Below are 15,575 nucleotides of genomic sequence, written 5' to 3'. Positions count from 1 at the left end.
CACGTGTACTTATCTCAAAAGAGCATATCGAGTGACACAAGTCACACACACAAAAAATACAGCCTAGAAGTATCCATGTATTTGAAACCCTAGAAGAGATGAAGCTAAGCTATGGTGATGCCACCAGAGGTTTGTTGCCTCCAAGGTTGTGAGGGTTGGCCAATATTAACTGGAAAGGGGCAGGAGAAAAAGTTCTGGGGTGGTGGATACGCCCTAGAACTTGACTGAGGTAATGGTTACACAAGCATACAATTGTTCTGACTTACTGAACTAAACACTTAAGAGCTGTGCATTTCATTGTACTTAAGTTGAACTTCATTTTTTAAAAATGCTCAGAAAGGTAAAAATAGAAATAGTAGATATTTGAGATTTGTGAGTTTACATACAAGGACTACAAAACCCTCTTATTTGTTGCCTTAGCCAGCTCAAGCTGCTATGACAAAATACCATAGACTGAGCAGGGCTGACTTTGACCCTCCCTACTTAAAACTACAATCTGTCAGACAAACAAACAAACAAACAAATAAAATTGCAATCTGTCCTCCCTCGGGCGAGTTCTATGCTCCCCTCCTGGTTCTGTTTCCTTTCTTGTCAGTGCACTCAACACCTTCTATACACTGATATTTGCTTATTTCAATATCTTTATTACCTTATTGTATTATTCTCATTATTTCTTATACCATTATTTTTATCATATATATTCCTTGTTTGTTTTGCCTGCTCCCTTTACTATAGTGTCAGTGCTCCATAGCAGGGGTCTCTGTTTTATTTATTGTCGTCTGCTAAATCAACTAAGACCCTACCTGTCACATAGCAGGTGCTCAGTAAGTGCTACTCAAGTGAAAAAAAATATTTTCTTATGCTCCTGTAAGTAATTTAAATGACTATACTATTACCACTGTGAACATTTCTCTCCTCATCTCTTCCCCCACAGACCCAACCCTACACTCAATGACAATGACTGGATTAGCAAACTGAGCGGTCTGGAAAGCCTGTGATGGCAAACATAGGGGAAAACTATGTGCAAAGTGGGTCTTGACCCCACATTTCCCTCTTCTACAAAACCTGTGAATAGCGTGTCTACACAAGAACAAGGTCCCCAGCCATATCCGGTCACCTTCTCCTTCTCCAATCCCAATGTACCCAGCACTTACCCAACTAACAAAGTAAGGAAATGAAGCAGAAGGCATTTGAGTGAGTCTTTTCTTGAACTTGGATTCCAATCAACCTGAAAAGTCAAGTATAATAATGTCACTGGCATTAGCTTGCCATGTGTGGTAGGTAAATTGGTTCATCTCATTGGATAGTAAGAAAAACACTTATTCAGGTCGCCTTAAGGAATCATCTGCTAATAAGGAATATGGGTGGCAACAGAATCAAATGTACCCCTGCCCCACAGAGGATGAACTTGGGAAGTTGTTCAGGACTGAGGGTGGCTCTGGGTTCCCCACTGTCTTGGGTCTTCACTCTGGAGCTCCCATGACATGGATTCCCTACTGCCAATTGGACTCTGCTTCTCTCTGGCTGTCTCTTTTTTTCCCCGTCTGGTAGCCACTGACTGATTCCATCCATGTTTCTAGAAGCAAGAACATGCCCATCCTTGTAAATAGCTATGGTCCCTGCTTAAGGCTTGTATCCTATGTATTTGGATAGGCTCATAAGTCACCTCTTGTCACTCCTCACAAAATGGCTGCCCTTGTTTTGGGCAGGACCCCCAAGCAGACTCAATCTCTCCAAAGATGGGAACTGTTATGACGGTTAATTTTATGTGTCATCTTGCCACAGGACACCCAGATATTTGTTCAAACATTACTCTGTATGTTTCTGTGAGGGTGTTTCTGGATAAAATTAACATTTAAGTCAGTAGACTGAGTAACACAGATTGCCCTACCCCATGTGGGTAGGCCTCACCCAGTCGGTTGAAGCCTTGAATAGAACATCTCCCCAAATGCCCAGGGCCCCAGACTCTGAGTCTTCAGCCCCACTCGGAATACTTTGTCCCTCTTTCCCTTTCTCAAAGTCTAACTGGCCAGTCTTCAGTCTGATGAGGGCTCACAACACATAGTGGCATCCTGTTGGTTTCTGGGAACTCCTCAGTTCCCAGACTGTGGCATCCAGAACAACCCAAGTCCCATTTCCACAAGGTCCAGAATGGATTTTGATGAGTGTCCAAAGGAACCATTGGCTCGACAGAACACCCACAGGCCCTGGGGTCTCTGTAGAGTAGGGAGAGTAAATGCAGTGACCACATATAAGAAAAGTAAACAAGTGTTCTTAAGCTTGCACCAAGCCTAGAAAATTCCATGCATGTAGCACATCCATAAATATTTTGCTTTGGGAAAATTATAGGCACCAGGCTCAACATTTCAGAAAATAGCTTGCTGGTGGCTATGGCCTTGCATTCTGCACACTGTGCAGCAGAACTGAAAGCTTTTGGAGAGAATAGGACCCTTGATGTCTGTGTTCAGGGGATTGCTGCTGAATGCCTACTATGTATCAGACTCCTTGGCGAAGAGCAGGCCCTGTCTTGTTGCTGTTTTCAGTTCAGCCTCTCAGCTCTGTCCTCAGCTTGCTGGAAGCTGCAAGGAATTCAGGGCTGGGGGACAGGCCTCCACAAGTCCAGGGGAGTCAGCAGAGTCTCTGATTCACTTCGCCATCCAAAAATAAAAATAGAGGCTGATCCATTAAAACGATCCTGCGAGATTAAAGGATTTCTAAGCCTAAACAAGACCCAAGGTAAGCTGCCTACGTGTGCAGGGTGCCAGCTGCATACTGGAAGGGCCCTGCAGCCTGATGAGACATGCCTTGGCGGCTTCTTCCCTCCCAAGGCCCTGCATCAGCGGGAGAAGGGGGGAGGCTCACTTAGCACAGCCCTTCACGCCATCGGGCAACCCTCTCACCCGTTCTCTGCCGCACCCTTTTCTGCTTGGTAATTTCCAGTTAAAACTCACTGTTTGTATTGTTTGAAAGGTCTACTGCAGTCATCTCAAATGCCTCTAATAACCAAATTACTCTCTCCATTCTCTGAGCTTTGATACCTCCCCTGTCCCCTGGGAGAATTGCATTGGATCATTCCTCAGCTTCGACACAGATTCCTTATCTTCCCAATGGCTCACCAGCTTAGTAGGAAAGGTGTGACAGGCTGACTTGGGAAGCAGGACCCTTTCACCCTGGGGTGGAGGCTCTTCCTGCAGGGTGGCACATGTACTATACAACCCCAGCACTGGAGCCTGTCCCCTGCATGGGGTGGTGGGCACACAACCCAGACAGCACATCTAGACTGTGTGGGTCACTGCCACACCACACACAGAGATAGAAGTAAAGCATGAACCTCTGTGTGTCTTTTTTTTTTTTTTTTTAATTTAGATCTTGCCTTAGACACTAGAGTTGGAACCAGAGGACATGAGTTCCAGTCCTCTCCCCGGCCCCGCCCTTATCATTCATTGGTGCTACCTTGGACAGTCTCTGAGCCTCAGTTTTCTCACCTGCAGCTCATAGATAATAGTGCTCTCCTTCCTCACAGGGTTCCGGGAGGCTCCAAATGAGTCAATAACACACCTGAACATGCTTTCCCGAGCCTAATATACTGAGGAGAGGAAGCTGCTCTTGTTCTTGTTGTTATTATTTATTTTATCTTTCCCCTCAAGTGGATAGCTTGACCTTTGCTTTAGGGAAATAGTTTTAAACAAAAAGTGGCCAGCTATGTTTTAGGGATCTTAGTGAAATGGAAACAGAGATTTGGGTCACTTCCACTGGAATAGAGACAGAGAGTTTGTGGCTCCCATTGGATGGCAAGTAACGGCTGCTGCACTGCAGTGTCGTGGCTCTCTCTGTACACTGAGCCCTCCGTGGTGCTCACTCACGCTGCTAATACTGATGAGAGCACCTGTGTACTGAGCACCCGCAGGCTTCCGCTGCTCTGCGAGGAGTTATGTGAGCTTTATCACACAAAACCCTCTCTCCAGAGACCACAGGTACACAGATGTCTCCAGTTACCATGGAGACTAGTCTTCACAAGGTAAGGCCTCACCCACAGTCTGATGGCCAGGAAGATGAAGGACTGGAATGAAGAGTCACCATGCCTAACACGGCGCTGTGCTGCCTCCCACTGAAGAATCATGATTGGACACTTTTATGGTACAGGAAGGGACACTGAGTTTCAAAGAGGAGAGATGATTCGTCCATGTCAGTCTACGGCAGACAACCAACCTGAGACCAGCTCCTATCCCCAGAGCAGGGCTCCTTGTTTACTTGGACTTTCTCAAGAAGCAATTCTGCTTGAACTGACCCTTGCAAAACAGAGCTCACAGTGTCCTCGGCATTGCTGGTGTGGCCATCTGGCTTACCCCTAGCTCACTCTTCACATCAGGTGATTTACCCGGCTGCCAGCTCATCTCACCTTCCCTGGACTCTCCCTTTCTTGGCTCACGCACTGCCCTAGTGACACGCTTGGTGCTGTAAGTGAGGGTGTCGCGGCGTGTTCCAGGTCTTACTGGAAGTGAGGCTGTTAAAAAAACAATGTAGTAAACAGCCAGCCCAGTCAGCACTTGTCAGCAGCCTGCTCTGGGCTGCCACGTCAGCACAGGCAGGCCAGGGCCGGGCCAGTGCCATGTGTGCTGCCCCCCTGCTGTCGGGCCAGCCTCACCTGCCCACACGGCCTCCTTGTCGATGCTGGATGAGCAAGAACAGAGTGCTCATTAAATTGGTTCAGCAAGAGTTCACAGAGGGCTAAGTCATCTATCAGAAAAAAGAAGTGGGAGTTTCTATTAGGAATGTGAGGATGGGGACTCAGACCAGCTTCTTTAAAGTATCAGTAAGAAGTAAAATAAATAAAATAACCAGGGCCCTGGCCAGGTAGTTTATTTGCTTACAGCATCGCCCCAATATGCCAAGGATGTGGGTTCAATCCCTGGTCAGGGCACATACAAAAACCAACAAATGAATGCATAAATAAGTGGAACAACAAATTGATGTTCCTCTCTCTCTCCCTTCTTCTTTCATCATTAAATAAAAAGTAAAAAATAAATAAAATAAAATATCAGTAAGAAAGAAAATTACAATAGTAAAGCATTCAGGCTCTTCCAGGGTTTTGATAAAGGCCGACAGGAGGCTTTACACCTCTGTCTAGAAGTTCTCCCTGCTGAGGACAGTGTTGACAGGTAGATGTAAAAGTGGGTGTAGTGGGAAAGTCTGAAGCCAACTGCTAATAATCACAGAAGTCATCAAAATAGCTTATTTAGTTGTAATCCACTCAAACCTAAGTTCAGAGGCAAGGACTTTGTCTTATTCCTGCCATGTCTCTAGCCCAGAACAAATGCAGCAGCTTAATGTTTATGGTTTAGACATAGTTGTGCACGCGTGAATCTGTGTGTGCCAGAGGCTGTACTCCACATTGTACTTGTATTATTAATAGTCTTTTTCACCCCTTGAGGCAGCTCTAATTCCCAGTCTACAGATGCAGAAAGGGAGGCTGGAGAGGGTTGGACACTAGGCCATGGGTTCGCAGCTGCAAAGTGGTAGTGTCTGGCTAGGAACCATGGTCAGTGGCCTCCAGAGTGAATGTAATTAACCACAGTGCCGGAACTTTCCCCATGTCCTGCCATCTTTACCGGGTCTTTGAATAGGTCCGAGAATCTCCAAATTTCCCCTTGAATTGTTAAGGGGATCTCAGCACTCTGAAACTGTATGTAAATTGATGCACCTAAGGGCCTAGGTATACTATACTCAATAGAAAATTAAGGGCCTTTAGAATCTCAGAGAGACCCAGCATCAAAAGTATTATAAGAATCACTGTTCTAGACCCTAAGGGAATAACAAATAAGGAGGGTGACCAACAGTCCCTGTTTGTCCTGGTGTTAGCCTGAAGATCTCATGAGCCTTCCTGTTCATAACAGGCTGTGTTGAGCCCCGGGGACAGTGAGGCTGCATGTGTCTGGTCCAAAGTCCGGGCTTTTCTCTTTTCTCAGCAGGAAAGAGAGGGCCAAAGAGAAGCAGGTGCAAAGCTTGATGACTGGGGTGAGGAAGGCCTGGGGTGGGACGAATCAGGGAGAATGAGGTGTTTGGGGCGGCAGAGGGTGGGACACTGGGCCCCAGGTTTGGGCACCTGCCTCCTTGCTTCCCTTCAGTTGGCACTGTCTCTGGGGCAAGCTGAGGGAGCCAGGCCACGTGGTAGAGGCTCCTGAGAAAGGAACACAAGGGTGGTCAGAGACACCCCTTGCTGTCCGTATGCAAGTTGCTCATGTGTGTTTGGATGAGAACCTGGGCGACAGTGGCTGGCATATCAGTGCTGTTAACATATCAGAGCTCTTCTCCCCTTTCCAGGTCTGCGGAGGCACCCTGCAGAGGAGAGCCTCCCCAGGCACACGAAATAGAGCTCCCTGAAGACCAGCAGTCCTAGATGGGTGAGACTCGAGCCCACCGTGAGCAGGCACATCCCTGGGCACATCCCAAAGCCAGTATGGAACCAGCATATGAGCTGTGTCTGCCATGCCAATGGGAACTGCAACGTTGAGCAAGACGTCAGGACGGGCTGGGGGCCTGCGGATCTCCGTCACAGATGGAAAGGCTGGGGTCTGAGTCACACAGGCTTGGCCACACCTCCTCAGAGCCTACTTCTGACAGCGAGCAATTTACAGCTCAGGCTGGAGGCCCAGCTTTCCTTTCAGCCTTCACTTGTTCCAGGGGCAGGCATCTCCCTGACATGGACTTCCCTGAGGGAGCGCTTCCAGAAGTCCTTCGGAATGCGCAGCAGGGGGGCAGGTTTTAGGAACGCACCTGTACTTTTGTTTCCCAAGTTCACAGTGTCCCTGTCCACTAAGCACTTTGGAATATGTGATGCTGCTTTCCAAGTGGCTGAGCTCCAGCCCCACCCAGCGCCTCCACCCTGGGGACTGGGCAGCCCCAGGCCGGGCAGGACGGTAAGGAATCCTAGGTGAGCCCTGCCTGGAAGCTGCTTTCCAGACCCAGCCCGCCCTCTTTGGAAGGGCAGCAGGGCTGTCACTCAGGCTCACCAGCTTTGTCTTTCATTTGCATAGAGACACCCAAGAGGAACTGTGGTCATCAAATAATGAGGAGTGTTACCTCGCCTTGGCCGTTTGTGCCTTTAGTACTTAAGGACTTCTGTCTTGGCAGACCCTCCCTTCTGAACCATTACTGGCTTTAAAGAACCAATCCATCGGGGCCCAGGGTCCATAAGAAGAGACCACCGACCCTGAGGATGCCGCAGGCCCTGTGTAGTATGAACAAGGCCATCCGCCGCATCAGCCAAGGCTTTACCTACAGAAGCAGCCCAGGGCAGCTTTGGCGGAGAAATGGCCACCTGCACTAAATTAGATGGCTTTCGGACCCAGGATCAGAAAGAAGCCATAGGGCTACCAAAGTTCTTTTGGGTACAAAAGGCAACCTGCCAACGGCCTCGCCACTCCCAGGCCAAGCCCAGCCCTGTGCCTGACCGGTCATCAAGGACACCGAGCGGGTGTTTCGGGAAGAACCCAGCTTTCAAATTGACTTCCGATTGCTGTGAGTCACCTTATCTGATTCCAATGTGGGCCTGCATGGACTTTGAGATAGTTGATTGCCTCAGATGAATCCACGATTGCCTCAGCAGGTAATTTACCTATGGAGTTTCAGGTGCTAAGGACAACAAAGTATTTGCATTTAGAAAGTCTAAACTCAATCGGGTAGCAGGCCAGTAGTCTGGCTGGCTCCGAGCTCCAAGGGCTCCCACACTCCCCCCTGCTTATCTAAGTGCAGTTCACGATGTCCCAGAAATGAAAAGGGTCCCAGACATCCCCAGACACTTCCCCTGATAAGTGGACACCCCACCTCAGTGCTCCTCACCTGGTCTCTTCATGTCCCAGCGATGTTTGCTGCCACAAAATTTTCCCTCGCCCTGGGTGACTGTCTTCCCACTCCAGGTCACATAGCAGAAGTCAACTCCTTCTGTCAAGACAGGTACCTTTCTGTTTGTGAACAGCTCTCTCTGTCTCCCTCCACAGATGAAAACTCGGGGCGTTTTGAACTTCTTAATATGTCACAGCTCTGGAACACTTCACCGTCCTGGCATCTTCCTTTGGGCTTACTCCTCTCGGTGGCCTTCCTCTCAGAACGTGGCAGCCACATATCATGGGTGGTCTCATTATCATCACTTCCCTTGTTCTAGGCACTGGACTTCTGTTAATATCATCTAAAATCACACTGCTGCTTTGGCAGTTCAACCCAATGACAGCTCGTAATGAGATACATGTAGAGTCAAGCAAAACCCTTTTCCGAATGGGCACTGCCTGGCCTCCTGTCCCCTTGCTGGTGTGTCTGTGGGGGTTTGGAGCTATGCACCAGACCATATACTGGTTCCTGTTACATTTCTTCAGTTTAAATCTGGCCTGTTCTTCCTTCCCGGACATTCACAGTGACTTTCTGTCATTGGGGAACCCGTTACAGTTATCTTCTGTGGACTAAACCAGATTATTACTTGACAAGCATGTGCAGTTATGGCTGTACCTGCCCCGTGAGCCACAGCTTGCATTTCTCTTTCTTTCTCAAAGGTAATAATACGAGTCCACCTGTTTACTGCTTTGCTGAAACAGAGCCAGAGAGATCTTAGAGACCACATAGTTCAGACCCTTCATTTTTTTCTTCATGAAGAAACTGAGGCTGGGGATGGGGAGGAGTGACAAGAGACTACCCAGCTGCCCGATCTGCAGCAGAGCCAAGAATCCTGACTCAGATATTCCCAGCCAGGTACCCTTTGCTTATTTGCTCACCACGTCTACCAGAATATTCTAACAACCAGCAACAGAACCCCTGCCCTTCGGGAGGAGATGCTGGGTCAGGATGGGGGTGGGTAGTCTGTAAAGCAAGGACACATCAAAGCCATAGCAGTCCATCAGCTGATGAATGAACACCTGCTCCAGTCACACCATAAAACATTATCCAGCTGTGGAAAGGAAGGAAGTACTATCACAGGCTGCAACCTGGGCAACCCTGACCATACCAGAGGCCGTGGAAGGAGCCAGTCACAGACCACGTTGCATGACTTCACCCGTGTGAAAGGTTCAGAGCAGGCAAAGCCATGGACAGAAAGCAGTTGTGGTTCCCAGGGCCTGGGTTTCAGGGGAGATGGGAGTGACTGCTAGAGGGTACAGGGTTTCTCTGGGGAGGGGGATGAAATGGTCTGGAATTAGTGATGACGGTCACACAACCTGGGGAACACACTCACCACTAAATTGTACATCTTATGATGATTTAAATGGTGAGTTCTATGGCATGAAAATTTTATCTTAATTTTTTTTTTAAGCCACAGGTGACCTTTCCACTGGCAGACAGTGAGGAAGAATGAAGGTGTTAGTAGTGAATGCTTTCCTCTTCTCCTACCAACCCAACTTTCCAGAGGGTAGAGGGCAAGGAGGGGCATTTCAGGGCCTGGGGACACCCCTGACCTCTGCGGCAGCAGGGAGTGGGGGCCTCCCCTGTGCCTGCAGCAGTTCCTTGCTTGTGTGCAGGGTGAGGGGCTGCAGTAGTTTCTGTCCTCTGCCCTGGGTCCCCAGTCTATAGGCCAGTCCAGCCTCCACGGGCCACGGCCTCATTTGGAAGAATTCTGGTGGGCAGGCAGCTGCAGAGTCTTCCCGTGGGAATAGCAGTGAGCAGGCCCCTTGGGACGGCTGGGCAGGAGCAGGGGCCATAGAGCCTAGAGCCCAGCCCATCTGCGGTTGGAAGGGGTTCCGATCAAGGTGTGCAGGACTCAGGTTCGCAGAAGAGAAGCAGCTCTCTGGGGTGGTTTCAAAAAGAAATTAAAAACCCCTGTCAGTTGGAAGCTAATGGCTTTCATGTCAGCTTGACTGATTCCGCGGGGGTGGCAGCTCCTGGCAAGCTGCCTGGCGCGTAGGTGGTGTTCTCAGAACAAAAGTTCAGGGCCGCCCTCAGCCAAGTCAACTCAGTAACAGCGCAGTCCCTGCTCTTGCCAGTGGTGTGTCTCCCCCCGGAGGTCCACACTCGCTGTACTGCAGCCCCAGGTACATGCTAAGGCCCAAGGGGGCACAGGCCACACACACACACACACACACATACACACACACACTACAAACACCAAACACATCTCACCACACACACACTACAATACACATACCACACACATCACAACACAAACCACACACACAACACATTGTACATACCACACATATCACACATATCACACCACACGTACAACACAAACCACACACACACCTCAGCATACACATATATAAAACCACAATATGCATACCATACACATCACACACAACACAAACCACACACATAACACACACCACAATACACATACCACACATAACACACACACACCATTAATCATACACACCCTACATCACAGATACCACAAATTCTACACCACACACATACCACACACACCACACCATGCACATGTCATACACACCACACCACACACACCAAACCACATACATGTCATCACACACCATATCACACACACGGACACACACACACTCCCTCCACACTGTTTTTCCCTGTGAATACAGGAGCTGCTGAACTCGGTCGGGCCTGCTGGCCTCCATGAGCAAAGGCAGGGAGAGCAGGATGGCCCATGCTTCACCAGAGAGACCAGCACACAGGTCTCACCATTATCAGCATAATGGGAATCAGCTTTGATAGACACTGCGTATCTTCAAAGAACATTACAAACATTAGCTAATTAAGCCATCCCCGCTTCATGAGGCTGGTGGCAAATCCAAGATGGGCCCACAGACCTGGCTGTCAGCGCCAGGCGGACCAGCTGGTGTACCTTGCTCTCCCTGCAAAGGAGGTCAGATTTGGTCAGAAGGCAGGGCCCAGCTCTCCAGGTGCTAAAGTGTTCAAGGATGAGAAAGAGAAGAAGGAGGCTGGTGGCTAGTGATATGAGGTCACTTCTAGGTGACATCCCACCCTCATGTGAGCACCATCTGGTGGCCTCTTGCTTGTCACCCAGGACAGCCAGGTTGAATGGGCTGGCCCTGCAGGCAGCTGGAGCAGAGGGCAGGCCTGGACTTCCAGCTCCGAAGGCCCAGGCAGCTCTGCTCCCTTCCCCCTGTGCTGGCAAAAGCAGGTCTCAGGAACTAGTTCATTCATTTCTCATTTACGGGATGATTCATTATCACTGCTTCACAGCCCTCACTCCCAGGCAAGAGCTTTCACCGCATCACACTGATGACTTTATATCTGAGATAAAGTTCCCCCGTTATATGAACTCACCAGTGGGAAACTGTTATGATGCTAATGGTGGAAAAGAGAATATTTTTCTCAAGTGGAAGAGCTTCTAAGACCTATATTCCTATATTTTTATTTGTTTGTTTGTTTGTTTCTAGAAGGCTGATCCTGAGCAGACTCTCTCCCCCAGTCAAACCCCTATTTGGAAGCAGGTACCCTTCCCCTCTCAAAAGAAGTCTTGTACAGCAAGATTGCAGAAGGCATGGTCCCTGAAACTGGACAGATGTGCTGAGTTCATTGTCTCACCCTGGAAAAGAGCATCCTTGGGTGGAGGCAGCCCTCTCTGATCCCATCACTCCCTAGGTCTGTATGTCTAGGAAGAAGTTTAAAAGGGGAACTGTCTGACTCAAAGCCAAGGGCAGCACAGGCTGGACTGGCTTCTGCATTCATGGCCTGGGGTAGCTGCTTGTCTTAGGTCTCAATGATTATTTCAGCACATAAAGGAGAAAGAAACACAAGCACCTTTTTTAAGGCATTGAAGAGAAGATAAAGAAATCAAGCCAAAAAGAGACACAATAACAGAGTCAGCCAGATGCACTTATAGAACAATTTCAGAAGAAAGCAGGAGAGTTTCCCAGAACATGGTTCTGAACCCGTCACTGGAAATCTTACCCATTTTTATTTTTTTAAACTGTGGATTTTAAAAATTAAAACCATTGTCTAAGTGCAGCTGTGGGCGTTTTCAGTCTTGGGCATGAACTCAGGACAGATGTATCATGTCAAGGACACCATTTAATTAGGTGAACTGTATTTAGGCCGAAGTGACTTGAAACGCTGGGTTGGATGGACTTAGATGGACTCTTGATTGGTGCAATGTGAACACATAGCTATACAACCAGGTCAATTTACATGTTCTTTTCAGAAGGTGTGTGCTGGGTGTTCTCAATCAGTGGCAGCTTATTATGGTATCAGGAGTTCAAACTCTACCTTTGCCATATACTCATGGAATGACCTCAAGCTGGTTAAGCCCTTCTGGTCTTGGTGTCCCCGCCTTCCTCATAGGCTGTTGTAAAGATAAAATGAGATATTGCCTACAAAATTCTATCTCATAGCAGGGACTTTTTGTGCCCAGACTATTTTCCCATAGTAAATTTTAAATACTTTAGAAAAATCAAATGATAACAAAAAACTGATTTTAAAGTTTATATGAAGAAACAAAAACCCCCAAACACTCAACAATATTGAAGGAGAAAAACAAAGTTGGAAGATTGACACTATCTGACTTCAAGACGTACTTTAAAGGTACAGTAAGCAACACAGTGTGCTAGTAGTGAAAGAAGAGATAAATAGTAGATCAATAGAACAGAATCAAGAGCCCAGAAATAGGCCTACATAATATAGTCAACTGATCTTTGACAAAGGAGCCAGGGCTCCTCAATAGAGAAAAGAGGGTCTCGTGCTCGCTTCAGCAGCACATATACTAAAATTGGGACGATACAGAGAAGATTAGCATGGCCCCTGCACGAGGAGAAAAGAGGATCTCTTCAACAAATGATGCTGGAACAACTGGACATCCACATGCAAAAAAGAAAGATCTAGACACAAATCTTCCACTTTTCAGAAACATTAACTCAAAATGCATCATAGATTTAGTTGTAAAATGAAAAACTATAAAAGTTCTAGATAATAAATTAGGAAAAAACCTGGATGATCTTGGGTACGGTGGTAGCTTTTATAGATACAACACCAAAGGTGTTTCATGAAACAAAAATTGATAAACTAGACTTTGTTAAAATGAAAAGTTCTGTTATGTGAAAGCCAATGTCAAGAGAACAAGAAGACAAGCCACAGACTGGGAGGAAAATGTTGCAAAAGAAACATCTGATAAAGGACTGCTACCTAAAATATACAAAGAACCCCCCCTCCCCCCAAAAAAATCTCAGTAAGAAAACAACCTGATTAAAAATGAACAAAGACCTCAACAGACACCTTACCAAAGAAGATACACAGATGGCAAATAAACACGTGCAAAGATGCTCCACATTATATCATTAGGGAGCTGCAAATAAAAACAATGAGATACCTGCACACACCTACTTGAATAGCCAAAATCCAAAACACGGACACCACCAAACACTGGCGAGGATGTGGAGCAAGAGGACCTCTTAGTCATTGTAGGTGGGGAGGTAAAATGGTAGAACCACACTGGAGGATAGTTTGATGGTTTCTTACAAAACTGAACACACTCTTATCATACAATCCAGCAGTCACACTCCTTCCTATTGACCCAACAGAGTTGAAAATTTATGTCCACACAGAGACGGATTTAATGGTGGGCATACCAGGCGCATGCCCTGTGCCCCGACTACTGAAGGGCCCCAAGAAACCTTAACTTCACACTTTTTTCTAATGTAAGGAGCCCAATATTTTCTGCACCCAGGGCCACAACTGACCTTGAAAGCAACCAAGATGCCCTTCAGTAGGTGAGTGGATAAAACTGGGCTCCACCCAGACAATGGAATATTATTTATCACTAAAAAGAAATGAGATATTAAGCTATAAAAAAAATCATGGAGGAAATTTAACTACATTTAGTAAGTGAAAGAAGCCAATCTGAAAGGCTTTATTTACACTGCATGATTCCAACTATATGAAATTCTGTAAAAGGCAAAACTATGGAGACAATGGAAAGATCTGTGATTGCCAGGGGTTGTTAGGGAGAAGGATGGATAGGCAGATCAGAGGCTTTCTAGGGAGTGAAAATACGCTGTATGATTCTATAGTGGTAGATACATGTCATTACACATTTGCCCAGACCCGTAGAATGTACAACACAGCATAAACCTCAGTGGGAATTAGGGATTTGGGGTGATGATGATTGTCAATGTAGGTTCAGCGATTGTAACAAATACACACTTCTGGTAAGGAATGTTGATGACGGCAGAAGCTGTGCTTAAGTGTGTGTGGGGGGGGAGGGCTATGGGGACTCTGTGCCTTCTGTTCAATTTTTTTAAAATTTTATTTTATTTATTCATCTTAGAAAGGAGAGAGAGAGAAGAGAGAGAGAGAAACAGAGAGAGAGAAGGGGGGGAGGAGCTGGAAGCATCAACTCCCATATGTGCCTTGACCAGGCAAGCCCAGGGTTTCGAACCGGCAACCTCAGCATTTCCAGGTCGACGCTTTATCCACTGCACCACCACAGGTCAGGTCAGGCCCTTCTGTTCAATTTTGCTGTGAACCTCAAACACTCTAAAAAAGTAAAAACTTGATTTTAAAAAATCAAGTAATGGTTTAGTTATTTTATTTGTTGGAACTAATTGAAGAGATGCCTGTAAGGTTATTGAAAAAAAAATTTTTCCTAGATCTTTTTACTAGAAATAAGATTCAGGCCCTGGCCAGTTGGCTCAGTGGTAAAATGTTGGCCCTGGCGTGTGGATGTCCTAGGTTTGATTTCCAGTCAGGGCACACAGAAGAAGTGATCATCTGCTTCTCCACCCTTCTCCCTCCTCTCTCTCTCTCTCTCTCTCTCTCTCTCTCTCTCTCCCTCTTCCCCTCCTACAGCCATGGTTTGATTGATTCAAGTGCATTGGCCCCAGGTGCTGAAGGTAGCTCTAAAAATAGTGAAGATAACACTAAAAATAGCTCAGTTGCCAGTGGCCTCAGATGGGCGGAGCAATGGCCCCAGACAGGAGTTGCCAGGTGGATCTCGGTTGGGGCGCATGTGGGAATCTGTCTATCTCCCCTCTTCTCACTTGGAAAAAGAGGAAAAGAAAAGAAAGGGAAAGAAAAGGAAAAAAGGAAAAAGAAAGGAAAAGAAATAAGATACGATGAATGAGAAAGGTGGTGGGCAAGGAGGAGAGGAAAAGGAAAGGGAGAAGTAGGAAGAAAGAAGGGAAATAGATGAGCCTATGTTAACCAAATGAGCATGACCCCTTCAAACAGAGCTACCCCTGTGTCATCCACCTGTTTTTATGTAAGTCAGGAAGAAATGAAAGGCCTTCCCTGCTCTCAGCCTCCTCCCCAGAGGAGCCTGCTGGCCCTCCCTCTGCACCGGCCCTGCCTGCTGCAACCATTTATGAAGACCTTCTTTTTCTTGAAACAGTAAACTGAATGAATACCTCTGGAATAAAAATGTGTAAAGGCACCTGAAAAAGAAAAACAAACAATAAAAAAAGAAAAGAAAAGCATTGTGTAGAGTAAGAGCCGGTTCACATATCTGTGGGGTGAATGCGCTCCAGCTCCTAGGGATATCTGTGAGCATAGGGATGATGCCATCCCACAGGGCTGGCTGTGAAGCGGAACCCCACTGTAACTCTCCGTGTTAGTGCTGTCACTGCATAGACCAGAACTGCTATTTGTGTCACCCGTGTGATAGGGCTTGGAGC

General features: G+C 47.1%; 1 pseudogene; it reads left to right on the top strand.

Moving 5' to 3' along the window:
- Positions 1 to 12,646: 12,646 nt before the first annotated feature.
- On the top strand, positions 12,647 to 12,719 carry LOC136327980 (U6 spliceosomal RNA; annotated as a pseudogene).
- Positions 12,720 to 15,575: the final 2,856 nt, after the last annotated feature.

The sequence above is a fragment of the Saccopteryx bilineata genome, chromosome 2, assembly GCF_036850765.1.
Source record: "Saccopteryx bilineata isolate mSacBil1 chromosome 2, mSacBil1_pri_phased_curated, whole genome shotgun sequence".
Lineage (NCBI taxonomy): Eukaryota > Metazoa > Chordata > Mammalia > Chiroptera > Emballonuridae > Saccopteryx > Saccopteryx bilineata.
Note: the sequence above shows the minus strand (reverse complement) of the source record. Positions and strands in the feature narration are given on the sequence as shown.